Source organism: Meriones unguiculatus, chromosome 19, assembly GCF_030254825.1.
Source record: "Meriones unguiculatus strain TT.TT164.6M chromosome 19, Bangor_MerUng_6.1, whole genome shotgun sequence".
NCBI classification, from domain to species: Eukaryota; Metazoa; Chordata; class Mammalia; order Rodentia; family Muridae; genus Meriones; species Meriones unguiculatus.
The window spans coordinates 38,502,281-38,517,500 of record NC_083366.1 but is presented as its reverse complement, the minus strand read 5'-3'; the positions used below and the strand labels follow the sequence as shown (position 1 = coordinate 38,517,500).

Below are 15,220 nucleotides of genomic sequence, written 5' to 3'. Positions count from 1 at the left end.
CCTTGCAACTCAAATCTGCAAGGCTCTTCCTAGTCCCCTTTCTCACACAATGCATGCTCAGTCCCCAGAGGTCCAACAGGGAGATGAGAGATCTCAAAGCTTAACGAATAAATTGTTCTCTGGATCTGCTGGCGTGACAACAGGAAAAGGTGAAAACTCTATGTAACCAGACTTGCCCCGTGTTTGATCTGGTTCCACACTAGAATTTGCCGTCCTTACTGTCTCCCTGGGACTTGTAAGCCACGGAATGTTTGGCTTTCCTCGTTAAGGGCGCAAGTTGAAGAAAATACAAAACCGTTTAAAATTCCTAGCCCCTTCCCCGGAGAGCAATGCAGTCTTTCTGTGTCTGCGGACTGCAGCTGAGGACCCTGACTTTCCATCCTTACAAGTGACCCAACCATGGAGCTTCAGTATACATTGTCAGGGTTAGGGTCATTCTTCAGGCCCGTGAAGTAGATTAACTGCTGAGACACTGCTAGTTTGTATCAAGATTCTGGGAGTTTCTTTCTGAACTCTGTGAATATGGTGACCATATTTTTCAACAGTTCGGATAACGAAAACGAGGAAGATTATCACGCAAATGCCAGCACCACCCAGACATCACTGGAAAACTCTGATTAACCTATTTCAACAACAGACCAAAAACTCACAGGTGTGGAATGAGTCAGACAGTAAAAACAAGACGAGGAAAGAATTCCAAACAGCGTCAACGCTCAGTTGAAAGTAGCAAGGAGCATTTTGGACAAAACAAACAATGTTTCACGGCCTGTCTTACTTTGCTTTCAGTTGTTGCAATAAAACACCACAAGAGTTACTTGGGCGGGAAAGGAATTGTTTCACCCTGCCTTTGTAGTCCACCATCCAGAGAAGTCAGGGTAGGGGCTCGAGGCAGAACCCCGGAGGCAGGAACTGAAGCAGACACTATGGAGGGGTGTTGCGTCCTGGCTAGTTCGCTGTGGCTTGCTCAGCAGCTTTCCTCCGTACCCCAGGGCCACCTGCTCCGGAGTGGTGGTGCATAATGGGTGGGGCCCACCCAAGCCAATCACTAATCAAAACGACGCCTACAGACTGTCTATGTGCAAGCTGATGGAGCCACGCTTCCCAGAAATTCTAGCCTATGTCAAGTCGACAGGCACACGTACATACACACACCCAGATATAGCTCCCTGGATTACTACTTGATTGAGAAATTATAACCCCCGAGAGGGAAAATTTGAGAAGACCTTAGTGCCATGTGTTAGCCCCAGGGGCAGATCTTGACCCTACTCTTCTCTATCAAGTCATGCGTCCAATCAAGAGCTACAGGAAAACGAAATGTCTCGCCTAGCTCTTAAGTGCTGTCATTTAGAAAAAGGCCTTGAAAACCATCTCGGTTAGTGCAAACACTTAATGAGCCCCCCCTCATGTGCTGGCTAATTTCTTTCGTCATGGTGTTGGGGTTTAGAATCCACTAAGGTGGCTCAACCCCGGTATGTCTGTGAGTTCCCAGAGATATTTAACCGAGGAAGACCTACGCTGAAGGTAGACATCTAGAAGGGATAAAGAGGGGAAAGCCAGGGTCCTTCCTGCTCTCTGTGGACTCAGGGGCCAGTGGCTTCACAGTCCTTCTGCTCTGCCTCCCTGTGATGGACAGCGCCCGAAGACTGTGATCCACTCAAACCCTTCTTCTCACAAGGGGCTTGTGCCAGCTACTTGGTCCCCATGATACAGGAGCACCGTGCAGTACAGGGAACATGACAAACGGTTACTGACACTTGGTCATATTTGTCTTCGTGCAATTTCACAGACGGTACAAATAGAAATTTTGGCAAATTCCATTCAGACTCTAAACTTATTACAGAAAGTGAGAAAGATCTTCCTTAGACTCCTTTTATTTGGGGGGTGGGTGGGGTTGGATGGGTGTTGAGATATGGTTTCACTATGTATCATTGACTGGCCTGAGACTCACTCTGTAGATCGGGTTAGCCTCAGACTCTTAGAGATCTGTCTACCTCTGCCTCTTGGATGCTGGCATTATTGGTATGTTAATGCTTATCTTACATTACTTACCCTCTTGATGTCCTCATACCCTCTGCTATTGCACAGGTGCAAAAGGATCAATAATGTAGGACTAAGAAAGGAGGACTGATCGCTTTACCTTGTCTGCATAAAGCGGTGTTCTCCTCAGCACGCTGGCTCAAGTAGCCTGGGCCCCTTCTTCCTGGTGGTTGGGGACTGCTTGGGTTTTACGTTTGTTTATCTGGACCTTTTCAAAGTTCAGTCTGATTATTTAACAAAACAAGTCATTCTGTTCTGGTTTGGTCAGTTGGAAGGGACCTAGGGCAGAAAGGAACTCAGTTCTGAGCCAGGGCGTCCATAAATTTTATTTAGGGATTTCCTATTTAAATATTGCAACAAAATTCATATGTTAGAAAAGAAAGAAAAAATTTTGGAGTTGTTTAGTTTTTAGATTAAATGTTCACACGATTAGTCTAAAAGCAACAGGCCTTGTTATGGCATTTTCCTCACACTTTGTTTTCAGTTGTCCGTCTCTTCTGCTGTCTTAACCCATGGCACTTGCGCTGTTTATAGGCAAAATTCCAAGTAGTCATGCTTTTTTATTTTTATTTTTATTTTTGTCAATGTTCTATTGGTATGAAAAGACACCATGGCAACTCCTATAAAAGAAAGCATTTAATTGGGCTGGCTTACATTTAGAGGTTTAGTCCGTTATGGTCATGGGGAGAAGCATGGCACCACACAGGCCCCAAAACAAAAAAATCCAAAGAAAGTGCCACTGGAAATTTAAGCTGAATTCAGTTTGCTGCTACCTTTAGAAAAAAGTTCTAAATACTGTAGGTGATTCAAAGAAACATTATTACAAACATAGAAGGTGTAGAACTGTAACAGTAACTTTTATTCTGTTGCAACTGTCATTTCTGTCTGTTAACACAGGCCTAGTCCCGGAAGCTTCTGGTTTCCATGTAACCTAATGCAGGCTGAAAACTCGGAGACTTACTGCTTAATTAGCTCACTCTTTCTTGCTCTTACTGAGCTCAGGGTGGGGTTTGGGGGGCTGGTTGAGCTCAGCTGTTCTTGCTCAAACTCCTCTCCTGGCTGACTTATTCAATTTGCTTCTCTTGGCCTCTGAATTGCTCTGCTTGGGCTCAAACTCACTCAAGCTAATTTGCTCAAATCTCCTGGCTCCTTCTCATTCTCTGGCTCATTCAGTCGTCACCTGACTTCTGTCTCTGCAGCTTGTCTCTTTATTACTGTCCTGTTAAAAACTGCCTCTTCTCTCTCTGCATTGCCCCTTAAGTGGCTTCCCTTTCATCTCTCTTCTCATGAGAGTTGGGCACATCCTATTCTATCGAATCTTTCTCCAATTCATCACCTTTTCTGCCGCTCAATTAGGCTTCATTTTCAAACATGGGTGCTTCCTTTTACAAACCATACTTACCTTCACTGTTTGGGATTAAAGGCGTGTACCACCACACCCAGGCTTTTCTTTACCTGACACTTGCTCTAGACCAGGCTGGCCTTGAGCTGGGATCTGCTTGCCCCTGTCTCCCGGATTAAAGGCATGTCTGTGTTCCAGCTGGAAAAACACAGACAGAAAAGTGTTGTGATTATTATTTATTTTGTTTTGTCTCCGAGACAGGGTCCTACCGGCTGGCCCAGAATTCGCTACGTCTGTGCGGCCTGTGAACTCAGGAAGATGCTCCTTCCTCCTCTGAGTGCTTCCGTCGCCGCCACGAACCGTAATTCTTATTCTTGTCTTTTTGGCTGTGAGGCGTAGTCCTTAGCTGTAGAGCCATCTCTCCAGTCCTAGCATTTTAAAGGAAATCTCTGCTTAAGCAGTTTTCTTGTGTCTGCATTTATAGTCTTAACTGCAACCTATCACACGCTTCTGTATTTTTCGAAAGGGCCACAAGAGGGAGCTCTCAGGGTGTTGCCCCCGGTCTGTATCTTGCTTTTCTCAATGTCAGTCGGTTTGCAGCCCACGGAGGTTAAGCACAGGGCCGGAGACGAGCATCTGGTACCTGAGATGTGGTGGTCGTGTCGCTTGGCCTCAATGGCAGCCCGTAGCTGTCTGCGTGATTCGTCACCATGTGCAGGAGGACCCGGGCTCCGTTCTGTGGCGTAAGCACAGAGACGTAAACCTCTCCAGAGGTCATTGTAAAAAAATACTCAAAAGCACCGAAGTTAAAAAGCAAGGGGGACATCTTGCCGAAACCCGGGATCGAACCAGGGACCTTTAGATCTTCAGTCTAACGCTCTCCCAACTGAGCTATTTCGGCCCCGCCCAGCGCTGGCGCGCGCCGAGTCGTAATGGTGTCACCACCGAGGCCCGGGCTGCCGGTGACGGAACGAGAGGAGCCGAGGGTAACGAAGAGGATCGAACATCTTACTGTACGGTGAAGAGAAGAGCAAAAAAAAAAAAAAAAAGCCTAAACAGTTCTATTTAACCTAGCAGAGCGCAAAGATCCAGCCCATAGGATTCTCAAGCGGAACTGCCATCAGCTTCCCTGGTGGTCTAGTGGTTAGGATTCGGCGCTCTCACCGCCGCGGCCCGGGTTCGATTCCCGGTCAGGGAACGATACTTTTTTTTTTTCTTGTCGCCCAAGCGCGTGCGAAATTTCGCGATTCGTGCGCGACCGTAGCTATTTGATTTTGTGCAGCCCGAGAGCTTGAGGCTTGAGCGAGCAGTGAGCATAACTGCAAAGCAGACCCGTGGGAACCCGCCGCAGAACTGTTTAGGGTGCTTTAGGCCACGAAGGACGAGCGCGCTCTCGGTCCGCCAGCGAGTCCTGATAGTTTAGGACTCTAAGGCGTCCTTCATCCGTTTTCCGGTGGGGCCACCTCGATTAAACCACTGTCCTCCCTCCGGCCATGCGACAGGCGGCTGTCGAGGGGGAAACTCGAGCCGGGGCTTAGTTGTAACACCCCGGTAGCATACCCGTAACTGTCTAATCAATATTTGTCGCTCCTGCTCAGTTCGGGGCACTTAGGGGCTCCCGACTGGGCTGGGATGAGGAGAAGGGGAGTGCAGCTGCTGGGGGCTCTTCTCCCAGTCACCGCTTGACCGCTGAGCTAATGGACCACTGAGGCTCTCTTGTTTATATGATCGTACCCTCTGAAATTCTGCCCTCACTTTTCTACTTGTAGTCTACAGAAAAAAAAAAAAAAAATGCAAACACTGTAGAGAAAATCAGTATTGATGTTCTTAAGACACAAGGAAACAGGGCGGGCAGAGCGCTCAGAGTCCTACTACAGGGGAAAACACACGGCTTCGGATATCCGTGCTGCTTTGGCTTTCTTGGGAATCCTTTTTTTCTTAGCCATTATCTTAATTTCCCCAGGAAATAATATCTGCTAAGAGTTGAGAATGGCGCAGGGTGGAGTGATGCTCCGGAGTCAGCCATTCTGCTCCTGCAGAAGGCCACAGGAAGACAAAGCAGGGACATTTGTGAAGCTCAACTTGAAGGGACTTACCAGCTCCTTTTCTCCTGGCATAGTCCACCTTTTCATTTTATGTCTTCCTTGAGCGAGTGACTTAGGCTCCTTTAACTGGGTCACACATTTCTAGATCAAGAGAAAACACTCACTACCGCCCATTGCTCAGCCCCCCCCCTCCCGGTATGGGGGAGTTAGGTGGGGCAGAACTTTATACCAAGACAAATTATGTCATAATAGCCACTGTTCTTTCAAAGCACTTAAACCCTGGCATTTCAAAGTGAGTGGCCTTTGGCTAGATGCAATTTGTTGGGAAGTCTGCTGTGTGAGTTTGGCCTTGGACAATGCAGCAGGGTGGGCCAGGGTGGGATGTTGGGGCTTTTTATGTTGCAGATCAGTGAGGCCACTGGTGTTCTCCAACACTGGTCAAATGCGGGCTTGGGGGTGACGGAGGTTGGGGATGGGGGACGGGACAGGACCCAAAGGGCCTTCAAAGGCTCACAGCTGCACATGGGGGAGAACACAAAAGGAAACAGCCATGTGTGGTAGTGTGTCCAAGCCATTGAAGGTGCTGGGTTTAGTCTGCCGAGGTTTCGCCTCATTAACAGTTGCTTCCTCAGCTCCCTAGATTCCGCTGCCTGTTACACAACTGCTAAAACGCCTTTATGATAATACTTCCTGCCTTAGTTGCTTTTCTGTCACTCTGATAAGACACTGTGGGCAAGGTGACTTATAAACTAAAGCATTTAATTTGGGGCTCATGGTTCCGGAGGGTTAGAGTCCGCAACTCTAATGGTAACAAGGGTAGAGCTAGAGAAGCAGCTGAGAGCCCCAATCTTTATCCACCAGCACAAGGGATAGGGTGAGGGAGAGAGGGAGGGAGGGGGAGGGGAGGTTGTGGAGGGAGGGAGACAGATTGAGAGAGATGAGAGAGAGAGAGAGAGAGAGAGAGAGAGAGAGAAGAGAAGAGAGTCCCTCCAACAAGGCTCTATCTACTAACTCTTCCCAAACAGTCCCACAAACTGAGGATGAAGTGTTCAAGCATGTGGGCCTATGCAGGCCATTCTTCTTCAAACCACCACTCCTCCTAATCAGAAATTAGTGGATGAAATCGTTCATTTCAACAGTAATTGATGGGGCCATTCGGGAATCCACTTTCCATCCAGTTCACGATCCACATTATTATTAGCAATTAAAGTTAGTTCTGGCATCTTTACACTAAGTAGAGTGCATCTAGAATGTTGTTCAAAGCCTACGCAGAGAGGTCTCTTTAATCGACTATAAATTCATGTGTGTAAATCCCTCAGCGGACTCTGCTAAACTGTAAGTGCTGTATGTCGGTGCTGCTTGGTTCCTTTTATAGTCCCTAGAGCGTAACTGTGGAACCGGGAGAAGGATGACTAGGCTGGGAAGAGGGGATGCATCTCAGAAGGAGCCAACTTCCGAAGCATGGGGAGTCAACTGCCCAGAGCAGAGGGCCACCCTGAAGCCACAGGGACATGGGATCCAGAGTGCTTAGGGCTGTGTGCTGGGGGAATGTACCATGTCAGGCACCACACAGGTGCTCTCTCTGAGGTCACCTTTCTGATTCCCAACAGACGCTAATGGGCTAAAGGTTCCAGGACTGATTCATCCATTAAAAAATATATGATAAATATACCAAGTGGATATAATAGTAAATCTATCTATCTATCTATCTATCTATCTAATAATGTGTCTATATGGTTTTGGATCAGGGTTTCATTATTTAGCCTTGGCTGTCCTGGAACTCACCTTGTAAACCAGGCTGGCCTCAAACTCACAGTGCTCTCCTAGCCTTGTAAGTACTGGGATTGGAGACCTGAATTACCACACCCTGCCATTAAAAGTGTTTTAACTGTGAATTAGAGTGAAGAATCTACGGAGCACTGTTAACGAGGAAAATCCTTGGCAGTGGTGGGATTCAAACCCACATCCTTAAAGATGCTCAAAACCTTAATCCAGCACCCAAGACCTCTTGGCCACATGGACACATCTGAGTGTTTTTCTTCTGTGTGCAAAAGTGAGCCTCTGCAGGCTTTTCCTCCTGTATCTCCTTCCTGCCCACCAGGGACCCTATTTGACCAGTGCAGGAGAACGTCAGCAGACAGGCAGAATGGGTGTGGTGGTCAGGCACCCCATGCTGACTTGTGAGTTGCCCATCTCTCCATTCCTGTGTGTACTGTATGCAGTTTTTACTGACCAACAAGTGTAGCAACTGCATAGTCAAGGAGGCATTGATTCTGACCCCAGAGGTTAAGGGGGCAGCCCCAAGATTGCTCTCTACTTCAGAAGCCAGTGATAAGCTCCAGCGGTCGACTGCATAGATGCAAGCTGAGGGTTCCTACCACCCATGCTCAGGTTTGATGGCTTGCTGGAATGACTTAAGGAGCTCAGGTGCCGGAGCTAGCCAGCAGAATCAAACGGTTCTTGAGTCGGGAGTGAGGATTAATATTAATAAACACACAGCACACAGGAAACTTTTTTAAAGGTCCAGACTCGACAGCCACAGCAAAAGGCAGGCTGCTGCAGCAAGCAGCAAGTCTCAAGTCTCTGCCTCCTCCTCTGCCTCCAGCCCTCAGACCTCTTTATTTGTGAGGAGTTACTTTCAGCCAGTAAAATATCGCAGAACAATAGGTTAATTTGCACAAGGAGCCTGAGGAAGAGGTGTGACCCTCACAGGCTATCCCACCTGCTGTCACAAACAAAAGGAGATGGACTTACAAGTTCTTCTCTGCCGTTAGTAAAGGCCTCCTAAAAGCCATCTCTCCACCGAGATTTAAATATCAAAGCAGGCCGCTGAAGTCACGGCTCCTGACATGTCCCCCTTTTTTATATTTTTAAAATTTTGACCATAACTTAAGAGTTATGGAACAGAAGATTGTACCTGTCTTAGGTTGTTTCTCTCGAAAGGTATATTTTTTATTCATGTCCCCATTTTTGGGTCAATATTTGTACACGAATTTTTATACACCCCAGAGAAAACTTACCCGTCTCTGACTACCAACTTCTGCTAGGGTGGACACTGTGGTATGATCTTGTGCAGATCAGCTCAGCTTTGACTAGCCTTCAGGCAGATTTTAGTTGTCTGCAGCGGGAACATCTTTTTTTTTGGGAACAACTCCTGCAAACCGCACCAGCCTCTCTGGGATCCACCTGGCTTCTTCTGCATCCTGTGGAAAAACACAAACATGCCCTCTTCCCCATATTAATACAGGGTTGGGGCCCTGCCATATTCCAGTAATTGGATCTTTTTATTTTACTTGGGCAAAATTATCTTTGGTATTAGGATGCCACAATCAGTCTGCCACAGAACGGCCTTGTATATCCACATTCAAAAAAATTAAAATAAAGAGAACATGAATAATACTTGGGAATATGACTCCCCCCTTTTTTATTTTTTGCAATTGGTTCTTAAGAGATCCATGGGCTCGTTTTATAATATTTTGGCCCTGGAGATTATATGGAATCCCCGTTTTATGACTTATATTAATGGAAGTTATACCAATTGCAGCAAGACACTTTAAGCAATGACTTATAACATGTTTGGTGGCTTCCCCTGTTAAGGGAGTTGCCATGATAAATCCTGAAAAGTGTCAATTGTTACATGAACATATTTTAGTTTTTCAAATTCTGGGACATGAGTTACATCCATTTGTCACAAATGATTGGGAGTCAAACCTCTAGGATTGACACCATAATGAGGTACATTAACATGTTCAGGGCAAGAGGAACATGATCTTACAATTTGTCTAGCGGCTTCTCTGGTAATATTAAATTGTTTTCTTAAGCTCTTGCTATTTTGATGATGTAATGCATGAGAATTTTGAGCCAATTCTTGTTGAGTTAATCCAACCAAACGTGTGGCTAGATCTGCTAAATCATTTCCTAAAGTTAAAGGTCCAGGAAGCCCTGAATGAGCTCTAGTATGTCCTATGTAACAAGGCTGCACACGGCTCCAAATACTTTGTTGAATCTCTCTAAATAGATCTTGTATTTGTTTATTAGCTGTATTAACATATGTTACAGTCTCTAGAACTTGTAAAGCTTTGGCTATATAATGGCTATCAGTATACAAGTTGAAAGAGGTAGAAGCCAAATTTTTAAAGACTGCAGCAACAGCTCGTAATTCTACAACTTGAGCTAAGGCTGGCAATGTTTGCAAAACAAAAGTTTGTCCAACCTTTAGTACATAAACAGCTTTTCCATTTGAAGATCCATCAGTGAATACTGTTGGAACTTGAGGTAATGGCTTTTGTTTAATTATTTTAGGAAATACAAAAGCATGCTCATTGGCAAATTGAAGTAATTTATCTTTTGGATAATGATTATCAATACGTCCTAAACAATGAGCAAAAGCTATCGCCCAACAATCTACATTTTGAAATAACCAATCTACTTGCTCTTTGGTAAAAGGGACTCCAATTAAGGAGGGTTCTCTACCAAGATATTTACGAGATTTTGTGCGAGCCATTTGAACTAAACTAGCCACTGCTTCATAATATGGTGTCAGAACTCGAACAGGAGACACAGGCAGGTGCAACCATAATAATGGTTCTTCTTGCCATAATACAGCAGTTGGAGTATGAACAGTAGCCAAAATATATGCACCCCATTCTTTTGAATAATCCATATATTGAACATGCTGCTTTTTAATAGCTAATTTTATCTTTTGCAAAGCATCACAAGCTTCTTTGGTAAGTTTTCTTTTTGACAAAGGATTAGCCTCTCTTTATAAAATGTCAAAAAGTGGTTTTAGTTTTCCTGTTGTTAATTTTAAATGGGGTCTTAGTCAATTTACGCTATAACAAACAAAGCCCAGTTGGTTATTTTAGTTGAAGTTTCAATAAATTGGCAGACCCTTACCAGAAAGAGCTGACAAATACCTTGCAGCCAGAGAGCTTTGAATTTTAGCTGTTATTAACCTAATTATTTGGATGAGTACTATTGTCTGTAACTTAGTACCCCAATCATTGGCTTTTTTCCCATTTTCTCCTTTCTTTTTAACAGGTCTCAAGGCTGCTTGGCAAGCACTGTTAGCATTCTCATAAGCCAATTGTTTCACTAATAGCAATCCAGACTTTTTATCACTTATAAGTCTGTTTGCTGCTTGCATTAATCTTGCCACAAAATTTTGAAATAACTCATCAGGTCTCTGACAGATTTTAGACAAATCCTCCACCTGTCTACTTGCTTGTGGAAGCTTATTTTAGGCCCCCAGGCAGCAGTATTGACCTGAGCATAAACGGCCACATCAAAATCCAATTGCTGTCCTATTTCCCTGTAGATTCCTTCTCCACCAAGCATGTCATAAGTTATAGAAATTTGCTGAGCTCGATTAAGTTCAGCTGTAGCTTGACAATGCTCTGCAAAATCTGACTTCCATAATAAATTATCTCCTCCTGATAAGCATGCTCTTGCTAACTGTTTCCAGTCCCCTGGGCAGAGAGCCTCAGTAGACATGGATTCCAGCAGAGCCAGGGTGAAAGGTGCTGTAGGTCCATATTGGGAGCATGCAGATTTTAATTCTCTTATCTGTTTAAAAGGTATAGGAGCATGGACTTTCACCATATTACCATGTCCATTGGGTTGCTCCAAAACTGGAAAACTATAAAACTCAGATACATCTCCATTCTGCCTGGCTTCTTGTAAAGTAGCTTGTAAAGCAGATACAGATGTTCGTACAGTGGACAAAGGGAAAGGTCCCCTTGTCTTCTGGGCCATTGAAACTGTAGCATTCCCAGGAGGAGGGCCTAAGCCTTCCACCAATGATGGATTTGGAGTGGGAGATTGAGCTTCATTTTTCCTAGTAGTTAATTTTTCATTTTTTTTGTTTATTTCCTCCAAACCATACTCCAGTCTTTTAGTTTTTGTTTTTTTTTTTTTTGCCAAGGCTTACGCTTTTTAACATGTATAGCCTGAATTGGAGGGTATCTCTCAGAATAGTACTGATCTGGTTCTTCCTCTAACTCTGCAGCCTCATTAGGTTGCAAGTCTTTCTCAAAGTCTCCTTCTGGCAAGAAATTATTGTCATCAGAAGGGCAATACAACTCCTCTGGAGGAGCTGATGGTATAATATCATTTTCTCTTGAATCCTGCCATCTTTTTAACCTCCTCTCTGAGCCTGAAAGTTTAGTTTTTTCAGTTTCCTGCTGCTTATACAGACTACCTTTAAGTTCTATAAAGAAAACACTAGGCTAATGCCTTGTCCCATTTTTATTTTGGGATTTACTCACCGCACCCTTTCTACTTAATGTGAGCTCGCCAAACACTGAGGTGTCCTTCACTGAATCCCTGTATCTCAAGCCCCACGTTGGGCGCCAATCTGCCAGAGCCAGCCAGCAGAATCAAACGGTTCTTGAGTCGGGAGTGAGGATTAATATTAATAAAATAAACACACAGCATACAGGAAACTTTTTTAAAGGTCCAGACTCGACAGCCACAGCAAAAGGCAGGCTGCTGCAGCAAGCAGCAAGTCTCAAGTCTCTGCCTCCTCCTCTGCCTCCAGCCCTCAGACCTCTTTATTTGTGAGGAGTTACTTTCAGCCAGTAAAATATCGCAGAACAATAGGTTAATTTGCACAAGGAGCCTGAGGAAGAGGTGTGACCCTCACAGGCTATCCCACCTGCTGTCACAAACAAAAGGAGATGGACTTACAAGTTCTTCTCTGCCGTTAGTAAAGGCCTCCTAAAAGCCATCTCTCCACCGAGATTTAAATATCAAAGCAGGCCGCTGGAGTCATGGCTCCCGACACTCAGGAATGCGTTTATTTATATTCTCCAGACAATATAAAGGATACAACTCGGGAGCAGCAACTGCAAGAGGCGGAGTGAGGTATCAGGCACAAACTCAGTTTCCATGATCTCTTTGGATGAGCCTTCCTCTCCCGCACTCCAGTTCCTTCTCCAGAATAAAACCCTGTTGCAGAATATTTGATTCCAATTTTGAACCCTGAAATTGTTAACTGTAAAAAAAACTTGTTTTTGTTTTGTTAGTTCAGCTCTAACACACACCTTCAATCCAATCAAACTTTCTGTTTATTGTAAGCAGGTGATTTTGGTGTGGTTCAGCCCAGTACATACTTTTAATCCAAGAGCTTTCTATACACAGGGTTTCATAAAGTTAATCCTAGGTCAAGAGGCAAAGCAAGTAACCAGCTGACAGGGATTAACCAGTAGGGTGGTACTTTGAGACAGGGATACTTAAGACTGAGTGGAAAAGAATGAGCTCTTTAACTCCTTGGCCTGTAGCTCTTGTCTCTTTATCTCTTTGGTTTTTAGCCTTTTGACTTTTTCCTCCTGGGCTTGAGAGAGCAAAAAGATTAAAAATTAGCAGATTAAAGCCTAAACTATGTGGGTGGAGAAATCTAGTAATGCCCTGAGGGGAAGGACGGCCTTACTGCATTCTTTCCCCATCTACTAAAGATAACAGTTGCTAGGAAACTGGCCCATCCCCCTAGGGAGGGACACCCGGTCATTATGGTCTGGGGACCTTCCTATAGCCAATCAATTCAAAATGTAGCATTTTGACCAATAGATGCTTGCCAGGCAGGAATTGCCCCTGCCTTGGGCATGCTGGGAGGGACCAGAATCTTATAAATTACCCAACTAAATTGGGGCGTTGCGCTCAGCTCCCACCGCCGAAGCGGTGGGGCTGTGTAGCCCAAGCTGCAGCTTGTAATTTTCAATAAAAAGACCCTCATGTGTTTTGCAACGGAGTCGATTCCTGGAGATCTTTTGGGGGCTCACGAACTGGGTATAACAGGCTGTCAGGTGAGTTAGCAGGCCTTTCTTCCTGTGACATGGGCTGAGCAGGACGATCAGCGGGGTGCTTTCTCTGCCTCTCTGAGCTAGTAAGTTTTCACCCCAGCATCTGGCTTCTGAGTCTAATTGGTAAAAATCAAACAATTTGGGATTTCCATTCATTATTACAACTGAAACCCTGAATGCTTCAATTAAAGATCATTATAAAGGTTTGCTTCCCTTAGCCAAAAATAGCTTTATTAGCTAAAACTCCATCATTTTCAACTTCCTTATAGCTGAGGGGTAGGGCCAAAAGAACGGGGCTTCTATCCAAGGGATGGGCTTTCAGGTAGAAAGCTCTTGCTTCTAAGTATTGCTGCATTAGAGTAAGAGGCCCCTACCACCCAGAGAACCCCAAAGAGTCTTACACCAGAAACTGGCAACAAAAGCCAAATACACATTTCTTGATGGGTCAGAGTCACACAGACTTCCTTTTGATGTATTTTGGTTTGGCAAATGAGACTGCAGTCTCAGGTTGGCCTAGAATTTATTCAGTAGCTGAAACTAGATAGAACTTGCAGCAATCCTTCTGCCTCAGTCTCCTGAGGGCTAGGATTTCAGGGATGCACAACCACACCTGCCTGGCCAATGTCCCTTTTCTTCTCTTGATTTTACTTGTTTTCTTGGGCTGAATGATGAAATACACCAGTGGAGATTAGTGTAATAATTTTTCCGAGATATTTTCATGTTTGAAAACTGTTTATTATTGGCTCAGCTCACTCCCTTGGGTCTCTGCCTATTGGTGCTGACCCAGAATTCCCCAGTTCTTCCTGTTGTGCCTTTCAGCCTTACTGTATAGCCCCTCTCCATTGCTTTGTGACCCCTCACTGACCAGCAAAACCCTTCTCTACCAGGGACACTACAGCCAGAAAAACCTGGCTGGGACTCACGGACCCCACAGCCATGACATTTGCCTAGGACCCAGGATGGCAAACAGTAGTCAAAGGATGGACAAAAGGGAGACCAGATTTCTACGGTAGAAATATTTCAAATGTTGTAACTCCAGATACCTATATCCCAGACAAAACCTACAAATATGAACAGCCAAGACAATGTGTCTCCTCCACTGGATATCTTACTAATAGATATTATATAAAAAGAAATTCAGACACAAGATATGCAGGAAATCTAGGACACTATGAAAAGATCAAACCTACAGATAATGGGTATAGAGGAATGAGAAGAAACCCAGGTCAAAGATGCAGGAAACATTTTTAGAAAAATCACAGAAGAAAAATTTCCCAATATAAAAGAAGAGATTGTCTATCAAGGCACAAGAGGCATACAGAACACCAAGTGGACAGGACCAGAAAAGAAATTCCCTTTGACAAATAATAAACACTGTAAGAAAGGATATTAAGGTTTTTTTTTTAAAGGGAAAAAACATGTCACATATAAAGTTGAGTCTATTAAAATAATACCTGACTTTTCAATGGAGACTCTAAAAGCTAGGAAGGCCCTGACAGGTGTGCTGTAAACTCTGAGAGACCACAGATGCCAGCCCGGACCACTATATCTAGCAAAACTATCAATCATAATAGATGAAGAAAAACCATTTCATGATAAAAATAACTAAACAATTTCTATTCACTAGATCTACAGAAGGCAGTGGGAGGAAATTTTTCACATAAATGGAAGGTTAACTACAACCAAGAGGACACAAGAAATAAATAATCCCAGAACAGTTAATAAAAAGAGGAAAGGAAATCCCACACTACCACAATGAAGAACCAAGAATTACACTGTTCATAACTCAATATTAAAGGCCTCAAGTCTTGAACAAAAAGACATAAACTGGATTAGAAAACAGGATCCATATTTTTGATGCATCCGAGAAACAAATGTAACCATCAAGGATAGACATCACTTTAGGGTAAAGGGATGGAAAAGGCATATTAAGCAAATAGACACAAAAAGTAAGCAGGAGTAGCTATTTAAATAGCTGACAAAATAGACTTCAAACC

At 44.3% G+C, this 15,220-nt stretch overlaps 2 non-coding genes across 2 annotated transcripts; one reads left to right on the top strand and one right to left on the bottom strand.

Moving 5' to 3' along the window:
* Positions 1–4,207: 4,207 nt before the first annotated feature.
* On the bottom strand, positions 4,208–4,280 carry Trnaf-gaa (transfer RNA phenylalanine (anticodon GAA)). The gene has a single exon. It is a non-coding gene; the product is annotated as a tRNA-Phe (tRNA).
* Positions 4,281–4,505: 225 nt separating this feature from the next.
* On the top strand, positions 4,506–4,577 carry Trnae-cuc (transfer RNA glutamic acid (anticodon CUC)). Its single transcript has one exon. It is a non-coding gene; the product is annotated as a tRNA-Glu (tRNA).
* The last annotated feature ends 10,643 nt before the right edge of the window (positions 4,578–15,220 follow it).